This window comes from Marmota flaviventris, chromosome 9 (genome assembly GCF_047511675.1).
Source record: "Marmota flaviventris isolate mMarFla1 chromosome 9, mMarFla1.hap1, whole genome shotgun sequence".
Taxonomy (NCBI): domain Eukaryota; kingdom Metazoa; phylum Chordata; class Mammalia; order Rodentia; family Sciuridae; genus Marmota; species Marmota flaviventris.
Window position 1 is genome coordinate 52287469 of NC_092506.1, and position 16125 is coordinate 52303593.

Consider the following 16125-nt stretch of genomic DNA (forward strand, 5'->3'; position numbering starts at 1 on the left):
AACCTGGGATTTCATGTCATAATCTGCCAACAAAACCCACAGTGTTTCCATCTATTCTTTTTATTTTATTTTTCATCTGTTCTTCTGGTAAATACATAGGAATGATGTTCTGTCAGCATGAAGTTTGATAGGTCAAGGTAAACCATTTTTATTCTTGGTCTGTATAATAACTTCCACATTTTGGCAATATAGAATTTTCATTTTTAAGAAAGTATACAAAGAAATTACTTCTCAGCAAGATTATGTAAAGGAAACAACTTGGTAGCCACACCAGTATTACTAATGGGCCTTTGGGGAGCATATGTTTTTGTTAATTTATTCACATTTGAATGGGGAAGAACATAAACATTTGTAAATAACAATAAAGATGTATACATGGAACTGTATAAAGTTCAGAGAAGAAATATAGTGAAAGAAGTGTGTTAATGAAGAATTCGTTCAGGAAAAAAAATACATTGAGACTTAAACCATGGATCTGAGTGTATCAGGTTATTATGGCACTGAGTTGTTTTAAGAAAAAAGAAAAGTATCGTCCAAGATTTTTTTTTTTTTTTTGCAGGGGTGGGCAGTGTTGCTTTTATGTATTTATTTTCCCATATTTGTAATTGGTTCATTATAATTACACATAATACTGGGATTCATTGTTATATACCCATATAACAACATAATTTAGCATGGTCCAAGATTATTGGAGCCTAAGCTGATTCCTAGCAAATTTGAAATTTTGAGTATTTTCTGAAATATAGGGGACAGATGAGATCTGATTGGCAAAACAGCAGTCAAACTTCAGGACCAGCAGTGATAGAAACATGGAGTTGGGGTGTGAGAATGGAGGGAGTACATATGTCCTAAAATAAAGGGTAACTGTTGGAGAATGGAATTTGAAACTTCTAGTTCAATTGGTTTCTTTCCCCATTCACTCTCTTCAAAACCAAGGGTACCCCAGAAAGGTATTTGTCCCTTGCTAGCACAGTGACTGGAAGGTTGGGGCAGATAAGCCAGGCAGTAACCCAGAAGGCTATGTCCAGGAAAGGAAACCTAACTTCATACTTACAACACTAGCCAGTGGCATACCCTGTCCAAGATTATATTTTATTCTTCCCTTACAATCACTAGAGCAAACTATGTTGAACAGAAAAGATATCATGTACATAGAACAGGAAATACCAACACAAAAACAAAATCAAAGCCAGGCGTGGTGACGCACACTTATAATCCCAGCAGCTTGGGAGGCTGAGAAGGTTCAAAGCTAGCCTCAACAATTTAGCAAGGCCCTAAGGAACTCAGTAAGACCCTATCTCTAAATAAAATACAAAAAAAGGGCTGAGGATGTGGCTTAGTGGTTCAATCCCTGGTAAAAAAAAAAAAAAAAAACACCAAATACCCAAAGAAGACTAATATCATAAAAAGGTAATACCAATCAACAAACAAAAGACTAACACCCAAGAAACCAGTTCTTAGAGTAAACAGAGGAGGATCTTAGAAATTATGATTATATTTATTTAGTGCATACTGGTATGGTGTCAGGCACTGTTCTAAGGACCTTATATGTAATTTTAATTTAATTCTTATACAGAATATCCCCAGAGGAATGTGAGAGAATATTGCATCATGAAAGGAGAACTAACTTATGAAAAAGAACCAGTTAAAGATTGTGAAAATTAAAAAATTAAAAGATGAATGAAACAGCAAATGGACTTTGATGAAGTGCAAATTAGCAAAACTGCAAAAGTAAGCTGAAAAAATTATTCCAAAAAGAACAAGGATTGGGGGAATATGATTTTAGAGACTATAGATCCAGAAACTAATGTCTCTTTCATAGTTCTAAAGAGAGAGACAAGAATTTGGGGGAGGGAATAATTGAATAAGTGATAAAAGAAAAATTCTTGGTATTACTCTAGCATTATTTATATTTAATGCCATTTGCATTTTTTAAAATGATCAAGCATTACATAAGTGTATCTATTTTTAATTACAGTTTGCATTTAAAATTCCATCACTTTGTAATATGTATTTCTAAATTATATTTTATGTTTTTATAACAATTATGCTGGGTTTTTAAACTTTATTTTGAAATAAATTTTCACCTAACAAAAGTTGCAAAAATACCTTTCACCCAGCTTCCCCTGTTATCAACTTACATAAGTACAGTATAATCATCAAAATTAATCAATTAATATAAGCACAATACCATTAACCAAATTATTAATATGCCTTATATAAACAAGGATGCAAAACAAGTCAACGGGAATGATTAATGTACACAGATAAATGCAAAGTAGAAAAAAAGAAAATGAATAACTATTGTATCTTTATTTCTATAACTGGTCTTGGTGCCACTGTTTACTATGTCCTTTCATCTCTTCATATTCTTTTTCTCAGTATCTTCAGCTGGTTAAAGTTTCCGTGTGATGTGGTGATCCTCAAACTTGAGAAATTTTGAGTTCTTGATGTTCTGCTTTAATAGGTTCCTGTGGTCCTTTTAACATTTGCCACTGTGCTTGGCAATACAAGGAGATGATCTGAAGTATCTCCTGGGTTTAAGACTTCTTCATCTTTATGCTCAATATATAGCAGCAATCATATTTCCCTGATATCAAGCCTGTGCAGTAACCTGTTTTTCTTTCTATTGTTCCAATGTTATGAAAAGCTCAAAATAACCAACTAATAGAATAAAACTTCCAGTTAAGTAAAACCATTCTTGGGTTCTCTGGGGAGAGTATTCCTTCCTTGGACACAAAGACCTTTAAATAGGCAAAGCTCAAAGTTGTGGGAAATAGAAAGCAAAACATATTATGAGTGGATCAGTAGGTATGATAGTGGAGGTGTTCATCTCACTTCTGGGTTTCCCAGCTGATAAATTACAGATAAAAGAAAAATAGCATTTTATGTTGGTTATTGGTTCCCTACACATAATGCTGTAGGATAGAAGCTGGAAGACTTCTTTTCTATAAAGGGCCAGGTAGCAAATATTCCAGGCTTAAGGGCCACATAACATATGTTTTTTTGTTTACAACCCTTGAAAAGTGTAAAAACCATTCTTAAAAGCTATACAAAACAGGATATGGGCCATATTTGCCCTCAGACTCTAATTTGTTATGATAGGGCAACACCTAATTTTGCAAAGTGTTCCCTCCCTGTTGGCATTGGAACTGAGTATTTAAAAGGCCATTTAAGAGTTCTTAAGACCAACTGCTTCTGGATGATGAGATATACTATACAGTAAGACTCTAGTGAGTCTTGTGAGTATGTTATTCTGGGCAACCAGGGATTAGCACTATTGTCTAATAATCCCTTTAAAGAGAAAAATGTTTCCATTCCCCATGTTTGGTTTTACCCTAGCAAATAACTATATATCCCTTTGAGGAGGCTGAGAAAACGATTTACATATCATAATCAAAAGCTCCTTTCTTAAAAGTAATAGAATACTCTGTACTCAGGGGCCTCAGGGTCTGAACTTCCCAAGACTAAAAAATGGTTGAGGGCTTTTACGCTTAATAATATCCACAGTCTGGCCTCTATTTTCCCAGCTTAGAGTTTATTCATTTGTATAAATATGTAAGTCCTAATGAGCTACCTGTTACATAGCTTTCCATCACTGTGACAAAATTACTGAGAAAATCAATTTAGAGGAGGAAGGATTTATTTTGGCTTACAGTTTCATAGGTTTCAGTCCATGGTTAACTGGATTCATTGTTTTTGACCTGTGGTGAGGCAGTACATTATGGTGGAAGGGGTGGTGGAACAAAGCTGCTTACCTCATGGAAAGCCAGGAATAAGAGAAACTGGGTTAAGAGAAGGGGCCAGGGACAAGAGACACCCTTTGAGGACACACCCATGGTGACATACTTTCTCCAATTAGGCCCCACATCCTAATAGACCACTCAATTAGGAACCTATCAATGAACCAACCCATTAATTAGGTCAGAGCCCTCATGATCCAATCACTTTCCATAAGCCCTATTTCTGAACATTGCTGCATTGGGATTTTAAGCCTTCAACACAAGAGCTTTTAGTGGGTATTATAGATCCAAACTATTTTTCTGGTACTAGAAACTGATCAATTAGCCACCACCAAAGATCTGTAGATCAAAACTTTGATCTACCATTCTAACCCTACTTGGTAATCATGTACAACATGATGATGGCAGTTATGTTCTGCTACCTGACCTCTGCCACCTCAAGATCCTTCACCATTCTTAAATTAGAAAGCCCATTTCAATGCTAGCACATGAAACCTTTATGCCCAAGGGACAGCCATTACAGTAATGTTTAGGGATTCATGTATCATCCTTACCAATCTGTTTCTTAATGCTATGATATGAAGAGAATGTGCTCTAGGCCATTTGGGTATACAGGAGTAGATGATCTTTAAAAAAAAACCAAAAAACAAAACACTTCAATGTTGCTTTCTTCTGAAAACATTGGAATTTGTTTTCAACATTATACCAAGAAATTCTGGCAACTAACTCAGTTTTAGTCACCAATTGAGTCTAGTTTTTAATTAATCAACTGAACACATCTAGAACACTCCTAGCTACCCAAACTAGTAACTAGTATGACTCCAAAATTTCTAGTAAGTGTTCTCATATCAACCAATTCATCACAATCTAAAATTATGTTCTTTCTGTGATCTTGCACCCTTGGAGTCTCTTCCTATGCATATCCCTAGCATTTGGCTTCTGTAATTTAACAAATCTTGTCATTTGGGGGGGGCAAGTAAACCTTCTCTTCCCAGATTTATTATGTAATTCCCTAGAGCATCCTGTGGTCTGACTCAATTTATATATAGGCAGTCATTGAAAAGTAGGGTAGAGGAGGAAATTTGGTGTCCCTGTGCAAGGTGGGGCCTGTATTTATCTACTATTATGCAGCAAATTACCCAGAAGTTAGCAATGGAAGATTATAAGCATTATCTCAGTTTCTTTAGATCTGGAATCTGGAATTCTATAGCTGGGCAGTTCTGGCATAAGTTCACTCATGAGGTTGATGTTAAGAAATCAGCTGGGGACACAAGTCAGCAGAAGGCTGTAGGATCTATTTCCAAGATTTCTCACTCACATATCTAGCAAATTAGTGCTGATTATTAGCTGAGGGCCTCAGTTCCTTATCATGTGGATTTCTCTGTAGTAAACACTATGTGACATGACATCATCTGACTTTTCCCAGATTGAAGAGAGTACGAGACAAAAACTGCAATATCTCTTACAACCTAGCTTCGTGAGTCACACACCATCATTTTTGCAATATCTATAGGTTACACAGGTCTACCCTATTCAATATAGGAGGGGACTATACACAGACATTTATTACTAGGAGTTGGAGATTACTGAGGCCTTCTTGGAGACTAGTTTTATAAGATCACAGTAGAGTTTTCAAGAAAAGTGAAAAGACAATCTTATCCGGGGACAAAGGAGACTACTTCTGTAAGTAAGGGACAAAGGATTTGAGGAACATAGGATGCCATATTTGGAGTCTTCTCTTTTCTAGTCAATGCCCTAAATTCCACATTGGAGATTAAGTAAAACTGTTAATTCTACCTTGGTCATAATTCATCATTCTTCTAAGTCAAATTTTGCTTCAAGTTTTTGGTGTGTTAGACCTGTAGCTATAGAGACAAGGAATTTTTTTAGGAAAATCTGAATAAAACCCTGGTTTTCTGAACATGCCCTGAACTAAGAATTTGAAATCTGGAGTCTACAATTTTCTTTAAGCTTTTTTTTAGCACAATTAATACAGTTAGAAGCAATCAGCAAAACCCTTGTGCCTTCCACAATGACCTATCACTGCAACAAGTTGATCAACCAAAGAATTGCCTTTAATAGATACTTCATTCCAGATAACCAAAGGTAATAATTTTTAGAGCAAAAAGAGAATATGTTTTTATACATAACTGAAATTTTTCTGAATTGATCTAGATCCAGGGACTCAAATTATGTTAGTAAGAATCTCTACTCTTGACTATATCATTCTCTGTTGTGTTTATTTCCAGGAAGACTCCTTCCATGTGATAGCAGAGATGGTCTCTGTCTTACATTTTACTAGCTTGGCAGTTCATAGATGATAATTTTTTTAATTTTTTTTTAGTTGTAGATGGACACAATACCTTTATTTATTTATTTTTATGTGGTGCTGAGGATCAAACCCAGTGCCTCACACATTCTAGGCAAGCATTCTACCACTGAGCTACAACTCCAGCCCCACAACTGTTTCTCCACTGTGTATCATTAACCACTTGCTTCTTCTAATAGTAATCAAATTCTCACTTTCATATACAATTAGTTCAGAAAACTGATCCCACATTTATATTTCCTAGAAATTTGATTGCTTATAACTTTTCTTATTATTGCATCAATCAGAGTTCAGCTGCATAGCAGATAATCCAGTTTAGGCAAAAAGGAATTTAAGGAAAAAAGCTAAATGCTTACCACTGAAAAGACAAAAGGAGCAAGCTCTTAGACCAACTCCTCAGAACAACCCCTAGTGTTCACAACCACTCTATTTCTACCATGATTAGAAAAACTCAATACAATTGTTGCAGAAACCTGCTGCCATTTTTGCTCACCACACAACCACATTACCTCTGCTACTGATGTTATAGGAAACTGCCAACTCCAGACACAACACACATCACCTCTGACAAATCCACACGTGCATCTTTCCTCTCTTGTGTTAGTTCTGAATTCATTTCTTACAAGATACATTGAACTGAACTCTGGAATCCTAATGGAAAGGAAGTCTAGGAAGTGTCACTTGTTAGCTTTCCAACTTTTGCAAATTGGAAAGGGGTTGGGCTTCCATAATATTCTCATAACATTAATCCACAGCTCTCATAATATTTTGTTTATATCAAGAATTGTTATTGTACTATAGAATTGTTAGTTATAATGTCTATGTTAGATTGAGATTTCTTTTAAAACAAGATAAATTTTTATTCATGGTTAGGATACCCTACATTTACCAGGGCCTCCCTCAAACTAATTCCACAATTAAACACAATAGTATTTTACAAATTTTTGTTGTTTACTAGGAATCTTTGTGCATCAGAGTAAAGACTGGTCGTTATACAGTCCTTTCAGTCAGACCCTACTCATTGCCTGCATCCTAACCCCTTATTAAAATGGAAATTTGCTTCACATCATTTCCTTTCTTATCATATAGTATGCTGACTAGAAATATCAAGAATCTGGGATCAATTTGCATTTGAATTTTGGCTTATTTGCTTACCAGCTATATAACTTTGGGTAAGTTATTTATCCCTCTAAACCTTAACTGTACTATGAGGAAAATACTTTCCTCATAAATCTGTTGTGAGAGTTAAAATATATGAAATTACCTGCCACACAGCACACACTCAAAAAGTAGTACATATTATTATAAAAATGTCTTCTCCTATCTCGTACATATAACAGTGAAGTTGGGAAGAACATAAGAATTTATCTAATCCAGCCCCATAATACAAATAAACCCAAAGTCAAAGGAAGTAAAGTTTCACATCTCTTGTTTCTGCTTGCCCCAGATCATTCATGAATCATCTCCTGTGTATCAACACAATATTTACTACATGTTAACACAATTGCACCTCAGATTTCCTGATTAAATGCTTACTTGAATAGCTTTTCATCTTCCCTTTGAGTGAGATTTAGTATGGAATTACTTTCAACTACTTGGCCCAGAAATAGCTATCTTATCTCTATCCATGATATTTAGTCTCAAGGACAAAATACCCCTATGTGCCTCACTCTGAAAGGCAGTTATTGCCTCAGCTTTCTGGAATCCAAGAACCCCCTTTTAGACACCAGAACATGTAGTCTTGATGGCAGCTACTTATTTTATCATCACTATAGATTGACCCATCTTTGGCTATTGAATCTCTCCTACATTGTTGAACATGTAGGAGAGATTCAATAGCCATCAGTCAGGCCCAACGTTGTGGCAGTGTCTAATGCATAGGTTCTCAGCTGGGGAAGAAGATAATTTTGGTCTTTCAGTAGACATTTGGTAATGGTGGAAGACATTTTTCATTGTCACAACTGTGGTAAATGTTCTACTGCAGTTAGTGGATAGAGGCCAGGGATGCTGCTAAATATCCTACAATACACAGAACAGGCTCCTATAACTAAAAGATTATTTGGCCCAGAATGTTAATAGTGTGAGGATGATAAATTCTGGCTTTTTAGACCAAAGTCTTGTTCACTTAGCCTTGTCTTATAGTGTCATAACTTACTAATAAGTTCTACAATAGGACATTTCCATCAAGATACAATGCCTTATCATTTCTTCCCATAGAAACTTCTTCCTCTGCCTTCATTAAGGGTTTTAATCATTTATAGTCTAATACTCTCTTAATAGCTAATAGCTCTCTTTTATCTTTTCAACAAAGCCATGAGTAATTTGGGGGCAGTATCCCCATTCCCTGTATTCTAAAGCTCTTTTGTGTGTAACAGTATTAAATAATCCATAAAAATAATAACCTAGATTCATATCAAATCTTTCAGAACGATCCCACTTTCTGGGCAAGGGCCCCAAAAGAAAAAGAATAGGGTCCTTCTTTATGGAAATATTCAAACTACTTGAAGTCAAACAAGTCAAATCTCCTTGGCTTCATGAATCTCCATCCATTCCCACCCATTCTTGAGTATTCCTGGGTTTTGTCTCAGCTTTTGATTTCTTTGCAATCAGAGTTTTCTTCTGCTTATCTTTAAGTGCTTTCTCCACTAGTTACCATAATACCTTGTGTCTCTGACTACTCTCTCCAATAATACCTACAGCACCCAGGATTTCCTGTGTCATAACACTTAACATTTGAATTTCTTTTTCAGTGCCTTTCTTCCCCAAAAGACTTTTAGCCACATGAAGGCAGAGAAAAATCCTGTCCTCTTCATTATTATATCCCCAGCATCTTAACAGAATGCCTAACACATAGTAGGCATTTAGTAGATATTTATTGAATGAATGCAGCACCTCTGTGCCTGGCCTGAAATTATACTGTCTCACATTTCTCTCTGGCCCACATTAGTAAATAACAAAATTTATTTCCCTTGTCATAAATGCATTTGAGATTTTTTTTTCCAAAACGAGTTTCATTAAAACATAATGGAGGGCTGGGATTGTGGTCAGAGGTATAGTGCTTGCCTAGCAGCATGCATGAAGCACTGGGTTCAATCCTCAGCACCACATAAAAATAAAATAAAGGTATTGTGTCCACCCACAACTAAAAAATAAAAGTTCAAAAACAAAATAATGGAGTGGTAGAGCACTTGCCTCACATGCGTGAGGCAATGGGTTTGATCCTCAACACCACATAAATAAATAAAATGAAAGTATTGTGTCCATCTACAGCTAAAAAATTTTTGAATTAAAAAAAAAAAAAAACAACAGACTGGACTCCAAAAGGACATTCTGTGAAAAAAAAATGCAAAAAAGAAAATTGAAATTTTTAAAGTATAGCTTTCTGTTCTAACACTGATTAATTCCCAGGCTCATGAGATCTGTTTCACAGCCTACTTGACCATCTAATTCACCCAGGGTAGCCTACCTTTCTCCTCTTTCTTCCCTGAGGTCTCAAATAGGTAAGTCTAGGGGAATGTTGTGCACGAATGGCTGAGTCTTATGTGATGCCCTTACTCTTTTCCTGGTGCCTGTTAGAAGTTTATCTTTCTGTACTTCCATCTGTAGTGACTGGACAAGGGAGATGGTAAGCCTTTTCAGTCAATGAGGGGGAAAGAAAAGAAACTGTACTATTTTTATCTAATTAGAACCACTTCTTAATTGTCTCATTTGGAGAAACAGATATGCCAAATAAAATTCAAAACTCCATTCAAGTCAAACTTAATTTCATAATCACTTCCCCTTCTAGTCTTCCTGTTACAAAAAATTGGCTTGAGACTATATTAGTCTATTTAGTATCCTATAACAAAATACCATATGCTGGGAAGTTAACTACAGTAATTTATTTCTCACAGTCTAGAGACTAGAAGTCTCAAAATGAAAGTGCCAGCAGACTTCTTATCTATTGAGGGCCCTTGTTTTGATTCAACCATGGTGCACCTTCTCTCACACTGTGTCTTCACATGTTAGAGAAGTAAACCTTGGTCCTCTTTTATTACAGCATTAATCTTATTCATGAGGGCTGTGACCTCTTGATCTAATCACTTCTCAAAGCGGGGAGTTAAGATTTTAACATACAAACTTTGGGGATGGCGGGGGCAAGGTGGTATAACATTCAGATCATAGGTAAGAGAGATTTTCTTTTTATAAAGCCATGCTTGTTATTACTTGTCCTGTGATCAAAAGGAATAAGGCTTTTTAGGAGCAGGAGTCCAGGGATGGAGTTAGAGAGAAATGTTAAAACTCTTTAAGCATACTGCCCTTTCAATTAATTCATCAATTTCAAAGCTTGGCCTCCTGGTTCTATCTGTTCCCTAACCCATCCCCCAATGCTAATTTTTGTCCTGGTTTTTAATCTCTTTTTTTCCATCTCCCTCCCCCTGACTTCTTCCTCCTTTTCCTCTTTCTTTTCTCCCTCATTCTTGTTCTCTGCAATTTCTACTCAACATATAAGTACCCAACCAAGAATTTATGAACTTCTGAAATGCCTTATTATTCACTAAACTGTGGGTATGAGTGAATATGTTTGCCCCACTCCATAGGCTGTCAGAGGCTTTTCTTGATTCCCAGAGCTTACTATCAGCCAACTTCCATTATATTTAGTAACTCCCCAGCTTAGTGTGACACTTCCTCTTCTTGATTCTTGAGTCAGGCAGATATCCAATTCAGATTTAATATATTGTAGAGTTACCCTGAGGCTCTTTGCTGATTAATCTGAGGTAGTATATAAGTGGTGGTACAGCATTTGGGCTCTAACCCATACTGCCTGGCCTCAAATCCTAGTACTACTACTTAGTTCTCTATGCTATTAAAGAGAGAATAATAATATCAACCACCACCAAAGGTTGGTATATATATGAAAGCATTTAGAACATAGTCTGAAACATGATCTAGTAAGTATTAGTTATTATTATGAATTTACCAATGACCTTACTGGGGAAAGACACAGGTTACTTCTAACACACTATTCAACAAATATTTATTGAATGACCACAAGTGACAGATAATGTGCAGGCAGAATATAGAGATGAAGCAAAAACTAGTTCTAACTTCAATGAGCTGCATTTGGTTTATAGATAGAACTGAGGGCAAAGGAATAGCTGCTTTTCTAGATAATCCTTTACTATTATCTCTATTGACTTGAATGCAAGAAAGAATGTTTATCCTTTGACTAATATATTCGGTTTTCTTCAGAAGGTCAGAAACACATTTTGTAACCATATATCATGATCCCCCTTGCTCTCTCCTAAATATACTAGGGATTACAAAATTATATCTCTTCCTATTTTACTATCAACAAAAAGAAATAATAGGGGCTGGGGCTACAGCTTAGTGGCAGAGTGCTTGCCTAACATGCATGGGGCACTGGGGTCAATCTCAACACCACATAAAAATTTTTTTAAAAAGGCATTCTGTCCATCTACAACTACAAAAAAAAATAAAAGAATAATATCTTTTCCCCAAACCTCAGTTCTTCAAATTCTCAGATATGATAACTTTGGATGATTCTGGTCCTTTTTTTCTCCATCTGGCTTTGATTTTGGTGGTTTATCAATATATATCTGTTTTCCCTTTGTGTATAGTGAAATGTGGAAAAGTAAGCTGAGTCAGAAAAGTGTCAGAATTTACCATTGTTGTGGTAATTATTTAAGGCCCTTTCTCAACAATTTTTCCCAGATTCAGCTGCATATCTCTCTGGCTTATGATAACATAGTAAAAGCATGCAGACAGGAAACAAATTTAAAATGTTTTCACCAGAAGATAACAAACAACACTTTCTAAAACAAAACATGAAGTTCTAATATAAATGGTGCTTGAGAGGGGAAAAAAGGATTTTAAAAAAAGATACAGTGAATTAACTAAAAAATAACCGCCAATTCTTTGTTCTGGTTATCATTTTTATTCAAAACCAAGACATTTTTATTTGTATACTCTGATAAGCACTGTCTCTTCTAAGGGAGGGAAGGAGTCATGGACAAGCCCTGAGCTCAGCTGTAGGAATATGAAAATGGAGAAGTGCAGCACTGTGGGACAGATTAGTCTCTGGAGAGCACTGGGTCAGCATTGTTTTATCATGGTATGTTTGCTTTCTGTTTTGAGATCTTTGGTGACTCACAAATGTTCTCTCTCTCTCCACCCTTTATCTAACCAGCCACAATAAAATCTAACTGTCAGAGAACAGTATGTTTATTACTAAGGAAAGGCAGGTATTTGATGCAATAGTAACTAAAATTTGCTTAATTATGTAAAATTTGCCATACTATCGTCAAATTTTTTTTTTTTAGAATTGATTCATTATTCTCTTTTTAAGCCAATAATTATTTAACTAGTGATAATTAAAATTATTTTAGTAAATCATTAATCTTTCAATAATCTTTAAAATCACAATTAGAATAAATATGCTTTAGACAATTTTAATATGAACAGAGCAATTACATTTAGTTTCTTTTCAGTTTGATGGGGGTAAATAAAACTATGTTCTAGTTTGAATACCAAAATGTAAGATTCAAAAAAGAATACAACTGGTTAAGCTGTAAAAACTACCTACTGCTTTACTTGACATCACAGAATTTTCCCATTTTCTCACAATATCTTTCCCATTTCCACTAATATTTTCAGTCTAAAATTTGTAGCCATGATGAGTACTCAATTCTAGATCCAGACATGCTAGAATTCTCAATAGTATATAAATCTTTCAAATTCTCACCTCATCATTAAAGTCACTCTTTAAGGTTATATGCAACCTGTGGCAAATTATTAGGAACATAGAATATCTGAACATATAACAAATACAACTCTTGTTCACTGCCTAAATCTGAATCAGAATCAGGGATCCTGAATTCCTGGCCCAGGAAACCTATGAATAAACAAATTTTAAAGGGAGAGTATTTGGTCAGGGAATGTGGTATCCTGGCTCCTACACCTTGTGCAACTTAGGAGCAAGTCCCTAAATATAGATTGTGCCTCAGTTTAATCACCTGTGGAACTGTGATACTGACTATCTATGCTTTAACATCCCATCTTAGGGATACTGAGATCTAACGCAGGAAAGTGCTTTGAACTGCTCAGAAAATAGTGCTTCATAACTTCGAAGATTATCATTATTGTCACCATCTTTATACTTGATACTTATTCTTGATGTTCTTTCCATCAGAAAAATTCAGATTTACAAAGAGATATATGTATTCATATAGCATATCTCTGGGAGAAATCTCTAATTTCAATATGCAAAATAAGTAATTAAGCAAATTAAGTTTTAAGACAATTTAAATGATCCAAAGCCAGAATTCCAGTCTAGTATATACGAATATATTGGCTCTCAGAGCAACAGCATTATAAACTCACCCGTAACTGAGTCAATCTTCACATGACTAAGTAGCAAATTTTGTAATTTTGTTGCTGAAAGCTCAGTCCTTGTCCCCAATGTTAATCCAATAATGAGTACACTGTTTTGAGAAAAAGGGAAAAGAAGGTTCATTGCTTTGCTAGCAAAGGAGAAACACAAGAAACTCCTATCCCAAAAGCTGTGATTCTGCCCATCCGCAGGAACAGGGGGCTTTTATAGAGGTGATTCAGAAAAAATGAGATTAGGGAGGAGAGATCAGGAAGGGGAAGATCAGGAAAAGAAGATCAGGAAGGAGACGTTTAGGGAAAAGAATATCAGAAGATCAGGGAGGAGATGGGAAAGGAGAAGAAGGTTTGGGAAAAGAAGATCAAGGAAGAGTCTGGGAAGAAGAAAGTTAGGGAAAAGAAGATCAGGGAGGAGAAAAGAAGATTTGGGAAAAAGAAAAAAACATGGAAGTTTCAAGCCAGAAGGGATATAGTCAAAGCATCAAGAATAAACAATGTATTACAATTTCACTTTTAAAATTTCCTACAACCAGGACTTCCTTTTAAATGAATGGCTTTTTAAATTAAATTAATGATCAATATTTCAAAGAAAGTGAGAATGAGAGAAATTTCAGGTTTCCTAAGATGACAACTCTACTTGATCATAATAGATTTCCAAATAGCTACTGTGTTAATAGTTCTCCAGAGAAACAGAATCAACAAAGGGTGTATGTAGGGAGTATGGGGGACAGAAGAAATAGACAAAGCACAGAGATTTTAAGGAATTGGCTCAGTTGAATGTGGAGGCTAAGTGAGTACAATATCTTATGGGCTAGTCCAGCAGAATGGAGATTCAAGGAAGAGTTGCAGGTCAAATCAAATTGCAGATTGAATTCAAAGGTAGTCTGCTGACAGAATTCCTTCTTGCTGGAGAGAGGTCAGTCTTTATTCAGTTAAGCCCTTTGTTTTAGTCAGCTTTTTCTCTACTGTGACTCAAAGTGAGACAGGGTGTCATTCAGAAGAGTATAGCAGAGGAAAGCATCTCAGGACATGGTCATTGAGAGGGAGAGGGGGAGTTGGGGAGAGAGAGCGAGAGTGAGAGCAAGAGAGAGAGAGAGATTGATTAAGCTCAGTTTACAAAATATATACCCCAAAAGCATGACCCCAGTGACCCACCTCCTCCAGCCATACCCTATCTGCCTTCAGTTACCACTCAGTTAATTGCTATCCAGGGATCAGTTCATTGATTGGGTCAAGGCTCTCATAACCCAATCATTTCACCTCTAAACCCTGTATTGTCTTACACATGAGATTTTGGAGGACACCTCACATCCAAACCATAACAGCCTTCAACTGATTGGATGTGGAAGGAAATCTGATTTACTCAGAATCCAGTTGAAATATTAATATCATTCAAAAAACACCATCACAAACACATCCAGAATAATATTTGACCAAATATCTGGGCATTATAGTCCAAATAAATTGACATATAAAATTAGTGATCACAGCTGCTTTGGTTTAGTGGCACTAAACTATAAAATATAAATATACATTATTACATATTGTCTTCATTCAAAACACTTTGATTTTTTAATTGACATAAAATTGTATGTATCAATAATGTGATATTTAGAAGTACATATACATTGTAGATTGACTAGTTAACGTATGCATATTTATTTTGGTGATGAGAACACTCAGCATTTTTCAAAAATATAATGTTACTAACTATGGTCACTATATGGTCACCATGTTGTATGATAGAGCTCTTGAATTTACTCCTCCTAACTGAAATTGTGTATCCTTAATCAACATCTCTCCAACACTCCCCCCACCTCGCCACACACACAGAGACACAGCTGTCCCAGCCCCTGAAAACCATTATTCTACTCTGTAGTTCTATGATCTACTTTTTTAGATTCCCACATGAATGAGATAATGCAGCATTTGTCTTTCTGTGCCTAGCTTATTTCATTTAACATCATGTCCTCCAACTTCATCATATTGTTAATATATATGGCAGTATTTCCTCTTTTTATGGTTGAATAATAACCCATTGTATAAATAAATATTTTCTTTTTTATAATACACATCCTAGCAGGTATGACATGATATAGCTCATTGTGCTCATTGCATTTTCCTGCTGTTAAGTTATGTTGAGCATTTTTTCATATATGTGTTGCCGTTTGTGTGTCTTCCTAAGATAAATGTATATTAGGGTCCTCTAACCAGTTTTTGTTTTTGTTTTTAATTTTTTAAGTTGTCAATGGACCTTTATCTTATTTATTTACATGCAATGCTGAGAATTGAACCCAGTGTCTCATACATGCTAAGCAAGTGCTCTACCACTAAGCCACAAGCCCAAGCCCCTCTGCCCAGTTTTTAATCAGGTTATTTGTTTACTTACTATTGAGTTGTTTTAATTCTTTATATATTTTGGAGATAAACCCTTTAGCAGATATATGATTTGCAAGTATTGTATCTCACTCTGTAGGTTATCTTCACCCTGTTGACTGTTTCCTTGAATGCACATTTTAGTTCAATATAATCCCACTTCTCTATTTTCATTTTGTTGCCTTGGATTTTGGGGTCAGACCACAAAAATCATGCCGAAACCAATGTCGTGGAACTTTTCCCTCGATCTTTTTCTAGTAGTTTCATAATTTCAGGTTTTACATTTAA